The following is a 14,012-nucleotide window of genomic DNA, read 5'->3' on the forward strand; positions in this document are numbered from 1 at the left end:
AATAAGCTTATATTGCTTTAACAGTTTACCTTTTTTTTGATACTCTGATACTTACAAAGTTGACCCCATTACTTTGAGTGTTCATTTGAATTAAATCCAAAACAAAAACACAAGAAAAAAGAAAACACACAGCACAAAGCTACAGATAGCAGAGGCTAAAGTTATGAAGTTCCTAAGAGTCTAAGCACTCAAGCTCATCTTCAGCTTTTTAGCTTACATTTTAGGTTTTAAGCATTTACCATATTTGCCAGATATTTGAACTCTGGGATCATAGCATAAGTTAAGAACCTGCAGGGTCTAAGGATGACAATGATTTTCTTTTGAATCTCATTTACCTTGGAGTGTAATTTCTCCTAGGACAGGACGTTTTTTTGAGCTGCTTTCTTCAGCCATGCCAAAATATAGTGTCTTGTAAGTCATGTGTGTGAAGGTAAAAATGTCTGTGCAAGCAGAACTCAAGCAATGCCGTAGTGATGATACTGAGATGATGCTTCGTTTAAATCCAGTTACAGCAAATGAAATTTGAAAGGAGAGAGCTGTAGGGTGCTGAGCCAAGTAATTTGCTCAAGGCACTGAGCAACTAAATGAAGCACCTGTTAAGAAAGGGTGTGTGCTAATCTTCGATTGGTCTTCATTGATGGGCCATTACATTCTCCACTGGTAAAGCATTCTCAGGTAAAGCAGCATGCTGTGCTGAGGGTGTGAGAACCATAGCTTTTACTCATTTCATGGAGCAGAATTATTGTCACTGCACATACTTGTCTGTAGTAAACCATTTTCTCCTAGTCATTAGAGCTCATGTCAGAAAAGATGTTTGAAATCTCTGTGTATAAGACAGGAGAGCTTGGAGTCTTTACCTTCTCTGCAAGGCAACAAAATCATGAAGTATAGGGTATTGTGGAAATCCTGGCTGCTTGAGATGGAGAGGATGCAGATATCGCAGGGAGACACCCTGTGAATAAGTTCTGCAGTGTCTGTTTTGTCTGCCTGCCTATTATGCAGCAGACAAAACACAATCCTGACTGGCAGCTTCAAGCTCTACCAGGCACACACTAGGCAGAAAGCCAGAGGAAGACCACAGCTCCTGATGAACAAGAGTCAAAAGTGTTTCAGGCAAAGGCAGCCAATGTGTAGCCACGCTCCCCTACAGCTGAGGAACAAAAATTAATCCCATGCCAGGAAATAAACTGCAGAATTTTATCACTAAGAGAACATCAAATTTATAAATCATAAAACCAACAGACATGTAGCAGACCATAGCTACAATTCCTGGGTCTACAGTTGTCATTAACTAAGAGTGCTTCTTAAAATTAATACTCTATGTAAAACAGTGCATTAAGTAACTTAGCAGAAATGAAAAAAAGACCGGCAATCAATTTAGTTCCTTGTGTCTTTTCTTTATATTCCTCTCTTTCCCTGTGTCGTGGTTTAAACCCAGTCAGCCATAAATCAGCCATGCAGTCTCTCTCTCACTCCCCCCCTTTTCTTTCCCCTGCTCCCAGAGGGATGGGAAGGAGAATTGAAAGAATGTAACTCCTGTGGGTTGAGATAAGAACAGTCCAGTAACTAAGGTATAACACAAATCTCTACTGCTGCCACCAATGATAATAAATGATAAAGGAAATAACAAGGGAAGAGAATATAATACCACCCGCCGACCAATAATACCCAGTCCGACTGAGTGCCGACCGATACCTAGTCCAACCCCACAGTGAACTAGCCCTTCTGGGTAACTGCTCCCGGTTCTACATCTTGGGCATGACGTGCTGTGGTATGGAATACCTCTTTGGCTAGTTTGGGTCAAGTGCCCTGTCTCTGCTTCCTCCCGGCTTCCCCTCCTCCCTGGCAGAGCATGAGGCTCACAAAGTCCTTGGCCAGACTAAACATTTGAGCAGTAACTAAAAACATTGGTGTTATCAGCGCTGTTCCCAGGCCGAAAGTCAAAACCACAGCGCTGCACCAGCTACTAAGAAGGAGAAAAAATGACTGCTACTGCTGAACCCAGGACAGCCTGTGTGCACAGGTACTCAGCCCCTACATTTACACGCAATTATATTCCTACTCTTATCTATAATATCACACCTCTAAATGGCAAGAGCAGGCTATTTTAATCAAACCACATCTTATCTCCATTTCCAGAGATACTTCATTGGCACTGTTAAAAGCATTCAACCACAACTGTTTCTTTTCTCCTCTGTCAAATACTCGTTCCTCCCAAAAGCCTTAGTTCTGCTTGCACTGAGACCTTTTCCTCCACACACACGACTTACAAGACACTATATTTTCCTAGAATAAGCTTTAGTGCCATCATATTTCCTCATTTACCATATCATGGGTTTAGAGATTCATCAGAGGATGAAATACTTTGAAAACAAGTTATTTAGTACCTCAGGTCACTGGCCACATGTCAAATCATGGCTCAAGACCATCCCACAGCCTGTTAAGACAGTTTCAAAAGCACAAACCTACTTTGAAACACACTTGCATACACAAAATTTGCCCTAGACAATCACATAATAATTGAGCAGTACACAAGGAATCTTGTTCTGTACTGCTTCTTTCATGTTGTATTACCTAACTTATTATTAGTTTACCAGATTGTGTTTCTCACATTTTCATTATTTACAAAGGTGCAACCTACAGGGAAAAAACCCCATAACATTTTTTGAGGGATCCAAGGCCTGAATATGAAAGAGGGCATTAACAGCAGTACCTACTCTGAGGCCCACCTCATCTCAGTGTCCCTTCAGACTCATAGACAAAGTACTCTAGGAGACAGCCAGAGAGATTCTAGCAGAACATAGATAACATTTCATTATTGCTTTGATGTTCTGTAATTAAGTATACCACTGCAAATGGTCCAACAGCAGAACTGCAGCCCATTACACTCTAGGCAGGATTTTTCTTGGTAACATGGGAAAGGGTAGCACAGATACGTTAATACAGTGGTATGCTGTCTCAGTATCAGTCCAGCAGGGATAGCAGCAGGTGCAGTATAAACACATACCTCCTGTTTGACAGATTTATTGTCTTAGGATATTGTGCAAAGAAAAAGGATCACGCGAGCATTTGGAGCACTCCGATCGCTGAGCTGCATTGTGCCTGAGAGCAGCAAAAGAGCATTTGCTGTTTGGAAACAGTACACCAAGAAGTGGGCATGCCTGCCATTGTACAGATGGCAGGAGCCTCTTCCCAATAATGGGGATCTTGGCTCACGTTCCCCATACTGCACAAGGGTGACATCTGAAAGCTGGTAAGCAAAGGTATCACACAACCAAACATGCAGCTTCCACCCACCATCAAGGTCAACACAGCCTGGAAACACTTGTGTCCTGGTGACTCCAGGCTCTGGTTACAGACACATCTGAGCTCAGAAATGGGAGGCAGGGGGGAGAAGGGGATTTTCAGAGTGTGGAGCAGACAGACAGGTTATAGGTCACCTGAAAGTATTTCATGAACTGAACTTCTCATATAAACATGAGTCTAGTGTTGAGAAATATTTCTCTTCTCTACATTTGTAAAAAAATGTTTTACCATCAGACTCACAACAGTGATGCTCTGCTATTTTTGATCAGTGTTGAAAGCAGAATCCTTGTCAGAAAGTCAGGTATGTCACCATGAAAATAAGAAAAACACATTTTTAAAACACATTGTTGAACTGGAGTTTAGTGTCAATGGCTAAAATTCCCTGATACTTCTCTTGTCTCTGTGGGAGCTCTCCAGTCTGCAGGGGTAGGACTATACCCATGCTTCAAGCTACAAAAAGCTCACACTGTCCCTCACCCCCCATACCGAATCAAGGCTCCCCCAGTGCTGCTCTTCATGGTCTTCCTTCATGGGAATAAGGATAACTTGGGCAGAAGCACTTGTGCTTCATGAAAATTAGGAACAGATACCTTCCCCCAGGCCACCAGGAAGATCATTTTCCTGAGGCCGACCAACCATGCAATAGGTACCATCAGACACTGGTCCAACATCAGCAGAGATCTAGTCTGTTCACACCGCAAAACTGGTCTTCGCAGGTTAAGGGTGTCTACACTGGCGAAGGGTAGTCACCTAGTGTTTATCTGAGAGATTTAGTGCACAATCTTCACAATAGCATAATTTAAATATTATTTTGCCCATCACTTTTCAAAGATACAGTTCTGGCTCTAGTATCTTATTAAATATTGCTAGTTAGCATATCTTCACCTTGTCTACATTAAAATAGAAAGTGAATTTGCTGTTGAATACTAAGCCTAAAAGAAATGAGATAGTGCCTCTTTAGCTGCCTTGAGAGTATCAGATGCTAAGGTGTTGTAACTAGCAACCAATACCTGTCATTTGATGAGAGTGAAACTAAATCCACTAGCCTGAATCTGATCAATTATTTTTCAATATGAATTAACAAAAAGCCAACTTCAAAAGGTTTGAACAACAGCTAAACAACAATTACTCTCAGAATAATGGTTTTGTAAAATAGTCCTATTTATAAAGTAAGGCAAAAGCTTGGATCCCATATATATACACATACTCTTCATTAATTCTAGCAAGCCTGTACAAACAACCCCCATCTTCAAGGAGCATGCTTTCATTATATATGCCAGAGCACTAGAAAAAAGAAAGATGATGCAGTGTGAGAAACAACGAAATGTGTTTTCAACGTGAAATATTTTAGTTATATTTTGGCTGTTGCTAGATTCACTTTGAGATTTTAACCAAGGCATCTGATACTTAAGCTTCTCACTGTGCATCAGTTTTTGCATCTTTAAAAGACTAATAATACATGAGAATGATACAGTGTTCTTCTTCATACTTTGGGGAAAAGTATGAAGAAGAGGTTTCTTTGAGGTTCAAAACAGATTCAAGCTGAGAGACACCAAATCACTTTCGATCAAAGTGAAAAACATCATAATCTACACACACCCCATTTTTCGCTGGCAAAAAAAAACCCAAACAACTAAACAAACAAAACTGCAACAAAAAAACCAAAACTTCCAAAGCCAAACTGAGAAGGAGGTTTTCTGTACACAACAAAACCCACTAAATCTTACTCTATCTTAAATGTCCTAAGCTGTCCCCAGAAGTCTAGCTGTTAGGCCCTTGGTGGAAATCATTTGGCCCTCTCCCATCTTCATAGCTTTCTGAAAAGAATGTCCCTACAAGCCAGAACTCCTGTTCACAGATAAAGTGTTAGCAAATTCACTTGCAATCATCATAAAGTGGGTGGATTTTATAGTTTAGGTGAAAGTTTTGATTCAGAGCTATGCAGATGTCTGCCAAATCAGCAATCACAAGTTTTTTCTTCAGTCCTTCTCTGGATAACAGCAGAATGGGTCAGCCATCACTATCCTGGCAGGGGAAGAAGGAGCAAGTCAAGGTAGGCGCTGAGTCCCCGAAGGATGTTAGATAAAGACTGGAAAGTCTTTTTGCATATACCATATCACTGTCATCATTTAGTCATAATATTATGTCATCTAACAGCATCAAGTTGTGATTTGTGGAAGGATTAGATTTCCATCTTAAGACATAGTGAAAAGGCACTGAAATTGTTAATGCCAACTAAAATCATTATGGCCAGACATTTAGGTATAAATAGTGACCCTGATACATTGTTCATGTAACATTAAAAATCTGAACTTGTGAGGAAGCTTGAATAATAAAATGTGGAAGACATCACCCAGAAAAACTATGACAACCTGCACTCCTGAAGCAATGAGAAATAGATGTCCTCAGGCCATATGAAATGTCAAATTCCAGAAAAGTAGCAGCTATTTTTGCAATAGCGCATGGCCATTCTAAGAATTTAAAATGCAAATTAAAAACACCATGACCACTAATTTTAGTAATGCTAATAATAATAATAATCTTTAGAGGTGGCTATTTATTACAGAACAACGTCATCTTACAAAGAAAGCAAGAAAGTAAGATGCCACTTATTGATAGGAATGTTAACTGGGATGGTTTGCGTTGATTAAATTTTATTTGGAATAATTAATAATAATTATTAAGGAATAATATTACTGTATACAGTAATTGGAAGCCGCAAGGATATATTTTACTAGTCATTAGATATTTAGTGTTCTTTATTTGATAGACTATGTTAATTAATCTTGCATGGTTTCAATTGGCACAATGTGAATTAGTTTTTTAATCTCTGTTGGCTATTCTGCTGTCAACTAAAGAACTTCAGGTGCTGCAACAGGCCAAGCTACCTTTCCCAGCATTAAGAAGGCATTGTAAGGAGAAATAAGCAAGTTTTCCTCCAATGAGATGTTTCTCAATTAGGAGACAATTGCCCTAATTTTGTTTTTACTCTGAAAAGTGATATAGGCAATTAATATTCAGGTGGAATATTAGACTAATTCAGAAAAAGAAAAATAAGCCTACAACAGCTAAGCAGAGTAAATTGAATTCTGATAAGCACCAAATTGCAAAGAAGGCCATTATAGTTGATTTTAAGCTAGTTAAGGTATCTGTCCACTACCACTGGCACTATTTACAGATGAAAGATTGTTTAAAACACCAGATTTATACATCTGCTAATCTGGAATGTGCCCTGAAGTTGAGTAAAAGTGAAAAGATTATGGTGGTGAAAGGCACAATAAATACATTGTCTAGAAAGCCTTTACCTCCCTGCTGGGATCCATTACACATTTTGAAACAACAGGAATCCTTGCTGCACATTTTGGTGCGTCTATCAAGTATTTTTTCCCCTCTAATATATTGCATAATCCTACCTTGGCCTTATAAAAGGTAATAAAAAACCCAACATATACTTGGCCATTTGTGAAGAGCTTCTTCCTACAGAGCTTTTCCTGCTGCTGGGAGACAGGTGACTGGTAGGCATACAGATTAGAAAACTGTGGCACTCTGTGAAAAACCTCCCAGTACCAGACAAGACGACAAAGCAGAAGTTAAGCAGTCCTCATGAAAAAGATTAGTCAAAAAATCAGTGAAGATTTAGCTGTCTTGTGTTTTTATTTATTACTTAATTTATTATTTTTTACTTTCTCATTATGGTCAAATAAAGACATACTAATGCAAAATTAGATTTTGACACTGAAGACTTCGGAAAATAGACCTATGTTTACTCGCTGTTTTACAATGGCTTTGCTTAATGACGATGAGAAATGATATCTTTAGAAGAAATCCCGGAGGTAAAAAAAACACAAGAGGGAACCAATCACTTGTTGCACTTGAGAAAATCTTTCCATGCTCCTTTCAACTCTGCTCATGGAAGCTACACCACACAATTAAAATAACCATCCCAGTTGAGTCTGAATATTATTTTCTCTAGTTAAAACAATATAACAAATAAGGCCATGGAAGTTTCTGTGGAGTAAGACAAACTACAGAGTCACAAATTAATGCTATTAAATACAGTTAATTTACAAGAAGTTAAGCCTGTGCACGCTGTAGTATATGTACAGATATTGTTAGCACACCAACGCATTCACTTTTACCATTATGGCACCTGGGAACATCAGTCCAGCTACAGCTGAGTTTACCCCCATTTGTTTTGCCATGGTTTCCATCTGTACCACTGTGCAGCAGTTAATATTTGCTGTTTTTCCAGAGGTTATGATTTCTGCTTGGATTATCATCATCCTCCTGTTGCACATACAAAGCACAGTTCTGACTTTAAAAAAATTGCAAGTTTTAAGTTATGGACTTCCTTCGTGGTTCTTCTATTCTCCACAAAATGAACAAAATGCATTCTGGCTTTTAGTAAGTCTTATGAATTAATGTTCTGCCAAGAATGTTAGTATATTATTCTGCAGGTGTGCGATATCTGCAAACTAATTATACACTGCTAAAGCCTAAATACAGAAATTGAGTTTACTGTACAAGTACACCCTAACCACAAATGTACAGTTTCAGAGAAATCAGACCATAAAAGCCCATAACAGTTACTCTATGTGTACTGAAGAGCAAGACAATTCAGAGTACAGGGTTAAGCTGCTGTTAATACAAATACCTAAGTTTCACTGATCCATTATTTCCTCGAGCTGAATGCATGCCGTTCATACCTACCTGCCCAAGATGAAATATCTTCTTCCCTCTCAAAGTAGCCCAAAATATAAATATTTCAAGTTTTTTTTTATGATCTATCTTATCAGAAAATGTCACTGTATGCCCTATTAATCATAGGGAATAATTCAGCTAGTGTAAACAGTTCTATTGACTGAAATGCTATTAGTAAAGCTGAAGATTTCAAAAGGTTCCTTGTCTTAATACACATGCTTATGGTAAAAGCTATAGGCAGTGAACGATGTATATTCTTTTCTATACATACATTACTTGCCGATCAAATAACCCCCAAAGCAATTTCTGAAAGGCTTTTAAATTCAAAGCACCTGAAATTTTTGTATTCTATGTCATCATTGCCTTAATTTTACATTTAGTTTTAAAGCCATATTAAAGTGAATATTAAATGTTTTCATAAACTTTGACATTTTGAAAATGTACTTTCTAGCAAATTAATTTTTAAAATATTTTTCATTTGAAAAAGAATTTCAGAAATTAAAATTTGAAATATTGACAGATTAGAATTTTACCTTCCTAAAAAGGAAGAGAAAGGCAGCCATTAATCTGTACCCCTTGCTTTTGTTGTACTTCTTTTTCAGTAGGTCCATATATTATTTAATGGGTTTTGTAGAGATACATTTACAAGAGTTATAGATCACATTACAACTGATGAATGCCCAACACACAGGTATGTTATGAAAGGTCATCAGTTACAAGAGAAAATGCATAATGTATGTTTGCTGAATACATTTGCAAGTTTTCTACACTCATACAGAGTAGCTACTTGGGCAACACTAAGCAGTGAAACATTGAACATAAGTGACCTACAAGCATTAGTTAACTGAGGAGTTACTTGGAGATCTGTTGACTTGGAGGCTGTATTCAGCACAGGCAGGGTTAGCCACAGCGTGTATCTGGGATCTGCTTAAGAAGACCTGATGAAAATAAACCCTGCCTCTGTGACACCAGATCCTAAAAAGACTGCTAGGGAAATACCCATTTCTCAACTCCTAAGGATTTCAGGTTTTCTTAAAATACAGAGAAAAAACCCCAACAATTTTACATATAAATGAGGATGAAAGCACAAGACTTCTGCAGTGATTTTATCATACTCTGGCTACAAGAAGCTCAAAAGACAGAAGATACCTTATAGCTTGTTTCTGACATTAATGATGGGTCTCTTTAGTTGGCCCAACTTTGTTAAGAACAAAAAGTGATTGCCTGTGCCCTTAATCTCTCCACTGCTTCTTGCCACTGCTAGCGCTCACATGAGCATCTTCCAAACGTGATTTACTATTTCAAGAACCTTTGAAGCATAAGAGGATGCCTTTGGGAGCTACAGTTACTCTTATTTTAGTTAGGAAGGATTTCCACATGCCAAGCAGCATAAAAACATGTAAGTAAACATATGTTCCGTCATTCATTACAAGAGCATGGCTGTGCACAAAATTTAAAGACTTATATTTGATTCTGAAAAAAAGCCCTGTATTTTGGGAAATTTTGATGAGATTAAATATTAGATAAGCTCCTCTCAGTTGTCTCAGTCAACATGCTTGTGCAGTCCTCCATAAGGCTGAATCTTGGAAGGCAAGTCAAGTCAAGCAGGGCTTGACTGTGTGCAGAGAAGGTGAGGTTATAAGACAAAACCAGTCTGACTGCTTGTGCTCATCTTACTTGTGAAATTCAGCAGTCCTGGAGGGTGCAACGCAAGTTGCTCTTTTTCCAGCCTCTGTAGGCTTCAATCCCATTAGGCCTGTGAAAGTCTACTTCAGTATCCAGACATCTATTTCATTATGAATATCTGTCTAGACGTAAGAGAGATCAGAATACAGCATCACTCACAGTCAAACACACACTGTGACAGCAGCGAGCAAAAAGCCACACAGTGGCCTTAACTAACCTTTGTCAGCTTGTGTCGACAGAGAAAACCGAGCAAGCAGCAGAGGATTACTACTTGCTTGTATGAAGAAGCTTCCTTCTAGAGACTGAAATGAAGATTTAACAGTATGCCTTGGATTTATTAAACAAGAACAAGAATTTAAGACGTTTTCTCCCAGTAACAGTTAATATGTTTCAAACAAACAACCCCCTCCCCCCCCCAAAAAAAAAAACCCAACACAATAAAGAAAGCAGATTCTGCTGCCATAATAAGTCAGAGTTTCTTCTGAATTTCTAAGGGATTAAGAGGAAGAAGCATGGGTTAATAGCTTAGCATATGCCCGAAAGCATTAACACCTTCTCAGAGTAGTATCTGTCAATAGCAGTAACATTGTTAGTGCTAGGGTACACTGTGCAGCTGTAGGAACAGTTGTGCAGTTTATCACCTCCATTCTTCCCAAATGCCCCATCCAACTGTTTGCATTATTTCTTTGTTTTATCACCCATGCCTTTTAAAAATTATGTGTTGAAAATAAACCCCTACAGTGATAGTCTTGAATCTCTTGCTTTGTAACCTTGTGGATAGAACTGAATCAAGCAATGATACCTTCACTTTTTCCCCTTGAAATTTCAAATGCAGATTGTCATTGTTTCAGGACTACTCTTAATGTTATACCCAAACATATTCAGTCATGCCTAGATATGGATAACCACTAATTTACTGCACATAGCTTTAAACAATACAATTTCATTCTCTAATTTTTATCTTTTACTACCAATTTCATTAATCTTTCTAGTGAATTTATTGGATGCTATATTTAGGTGCTTATTTGTTAGTTAATGGGACATAATGTGAATTATGTAAAGGCTATCTTAAAAATAGTCTCTGAGTAACTATGATTGTCTGATATGGAAAAAACACTAAAAAACTTTTAGAAATAATTATGATGATGAGAACAAAAATACTGCTTGCATGTGAGTCTACAGGGGCAGAGTCTCACATGCTCTAACTCTCTTTGTAAAAGTGGACAGCGTCTAGAAAGCATGTTCCCTTTCCTGCTCCAGGTTCCTCTTAGTAATTAAAAAAGTTAAGAGCTTTACTCTTGGCTAGGCTTTTTATAAAACACTTTAGTAAAAATTAACTTAAATAAAAATATAAGCCCTCAATGAGGAACTTAAATGAAGAACTCACTTTGACTCTCAATTTTAGTCATTTAATCCTTTACATGGTGCTGATTTTTGGCTGGGATGCACTACATAGCTGTTGTTGAGTGTACAATTTAGAAAAAAGTATACTTTGTCTTTACAAGAACACACACTTTGTCTTTACAAGAAAAAGCTCGAATCTGTTAAAAATGCATATCACAACGAAAAGCTCCCCTTGGTTTCAAGTTTCTCCTTTTTCTCTTTTGACATCTGGAAGCTGAGAGATACAAATATTCGTCAGAATCATTAGTGCCTGCCCCACAGATAAAAAAAAATCCATTTGTTCTGCCCACAGCATTGCACTAGTCACCCAAGATCATCTCTTCCTTCTTCTGATGGCTCCCAGTGTGAATGAACACACAGCAGTACTTGATCCTTTCAGAATGTGCCAAGTAAATGCATATTTCCTAAATTTTCAAGGAAATTTTGAGCATCTATTTAGTTGGATCACTGAAATGTAATAGTTCCAGAAGTTAACCTTAAACTTCTGCATGAATGATGTTCTGGTATCTTCATTTCACTGCCAAATGAGGGGTGGTGGTTTTTTTTGTTTTGCTCCCCCTTTTTTCTTTATTTTTTTGAGAGTTATTTTCAATCCCTGTACTGTCTTATTCTGTCTTTACACACCCATATTCCAGAAGGTTGCCCTGAAGTGCCAGTTATTGTGGTACACATATCATCTGACCTGCCACTAGAACATGTACTTTCTTAATCACTCTTATCTTGCTGTGTAGTTTTCACCATTGGCTGGAATATGCCATGCTTCCCACAGAGTGTTGTCCTGTGTCCCACAGGCTCATCCTGCCTCTACTGTGTGCCAGACTGAACTCCTATGACATCAGCTCCTGCACCTCTGCTCCTTTAGCTGGGAAACATACTGGCCGGTAACATCTACCATTCCACTCATTTTAGTAACTTCTTTCATTCTTCACTACTGAAATTTACACCTTCAGAAATGTTGAATAAGGTTACAGAAACTGTGCAGCTTTGTTACATCCATCTTTAGATTTCTATTTGCCTTCTGATTTCACTTTCCATTTTAAGAACTTTCTGATTTCAGTTCAACTGTTAACTAGAGTTCCTGCTTAAACACTTACACGTCTTAAAGTTTCATATAGTTTAAATAATTCTGAGAAGCTTTTTTTTTTTTTTTTTTAACTCCACAAGGCCAAGTTTGTTTTTTCCAAGTCACTAAATCCCCGGATTACCTGATTTAACAGGATCCTCAGGTTGAGAATGGCAATTAGAAAGGATTTGCCATGTTGATTTTTACTTAATTTTTCTGCACAGTTGTTGTGCAAAGCTCTCTGCCAGATAATTGAAATGCAGTGTGTTAGGTTCAGAAAGCATAGGGCTGCTCTTAAGACCAGGTCAACAGGATCCTGTGTCAGTCATTCAACACATACATTTCTATTTCAACTGCTTGGCAAATATGCATTAACAGCATTGACTAAAAAATGACTGACTGAAGGCCAACTCAAAATCACATTTTTAAGGCTGCCCATGCAACATGAATTTGCCTCAGAGCACCCATTCCCCACAGTTCAGATGCCTTTTCCCCACAGCTTCAACACAGTTTTCTGCACAGCTCCTGGCACACCTAGTGCCTCGGGTGGACAGCATTCCTTGAAGTCAAGACTGCTGCAAAGTCCTGCAATACCCTTCACATGCAGTATATAATCTTATGTCTTATTGACTTACTGTCACCCATAGCCTGCAATGAATACAGAATTAACAACTTCCTTATGGGATTTTGTATGGTGCTTTCACTACAGCATCTGAATGCTTTGAAAACGTTAATGAGCTGATCCTCTCAACACCCTTTTGAAGTAAGAGGATATTTTTACCACTATTTTACACAAGGGGAACGGAATATTTAAGATAAAAGCCAAAGCATTCAGAAGCGTCAGCTGATTTTGTTTGCCAATTTTGAAAGTCTAAGGACCTGAGTTTTCCAAAAGCTAAGGTTTTTTAAAGCCTTTTTAAATGTTGAGAGCAAAGAGCTCGATTACATCAGTTACTGCTGTGAATGCAAAATACTGCACATGTTCAACATTTTTCAAGATCAAGCCTCAGTTGTCTCAAAATGAGCACTCAGAAAATGAAAAGACTTGAGAAAGTTTGTTTTGAATGACCTGCCCATTGCCTTAGGGTGAAGCTTAGAGATAAGCTAAACTTGCAAACTTTTAAACTTTTTACTTTATAAACTTTTAAAATTATTAAACTTTTAACTTGGGCTAAAAGTCAAAAAATGTGCCCTTTCTCTTGTGTCATTCACAAGACTACTTCCATCTTACACATTAAATGAGATTTCCTGTAGCTTTCTACCCTCTTCACTGGATTACTCCAGCCATGACTAAAATTACTCCAGTCTGTGCACCAGAAAAATAAAATTGAAAAAAGAATATACATATTGAAGAAAGGGTTATACATATCGTTTATTAACACTAAAGACTATAGAAGATGCTTGTGTGCAAAGGGTAAAAGTTCCAGGGACACAAATTATCAAGCATGAGTGTCCTGATCATCACTGAAGTCTTAGACCAAGACCTGAGGAAAATATAGACAGGTCAGTGGCAAAGAGGTGCTGTGAGACAGAATCAGATTTAATTGTAAATAACTGATTTTATAAAGAAGAACCTCAGAAAATCAGGCTACATTTTTAGACAATCTATTACAGCTCAATTGCTAAACAACATGTATTTGAAAATACATAAAGTGAAGCTCATCTTTCTACAAGCTAACTTTCAAGGTCTGTTTTCAGCTGCTATTTCAGCCTTTTGCCACCAATGCCTACAGAGGCCTCACTGGAAGAGACTAAACTGATGTTAAGAGAGAAAAGAAGAGGAAGCAAAAAATGACACTACTCTCTTGGGGCTCATGCCACATACATAGATAACATACAGAGCAAAACACCT

The sequence above is a fragment of the Pezoporus flaviventris genome, unplaced genomic scaffold (genome assembly GCF_033815535.1).
Source record: "Pezoporus flaviventris isolate CSIRO_AGI_PZ_B2104156 unplaced genomic scaffold, CSIRO_AGI_Pfla_v1 ptg000143l, whole genome shotgun sequence".
Classification (NCBI taxonomy): domain Eukaryota; kingdom Metazoa; phylum Chordata; class Aves; order Psittaciformes; family Psittacidae; genus Pezoporus; species Pezoporus flaviventris.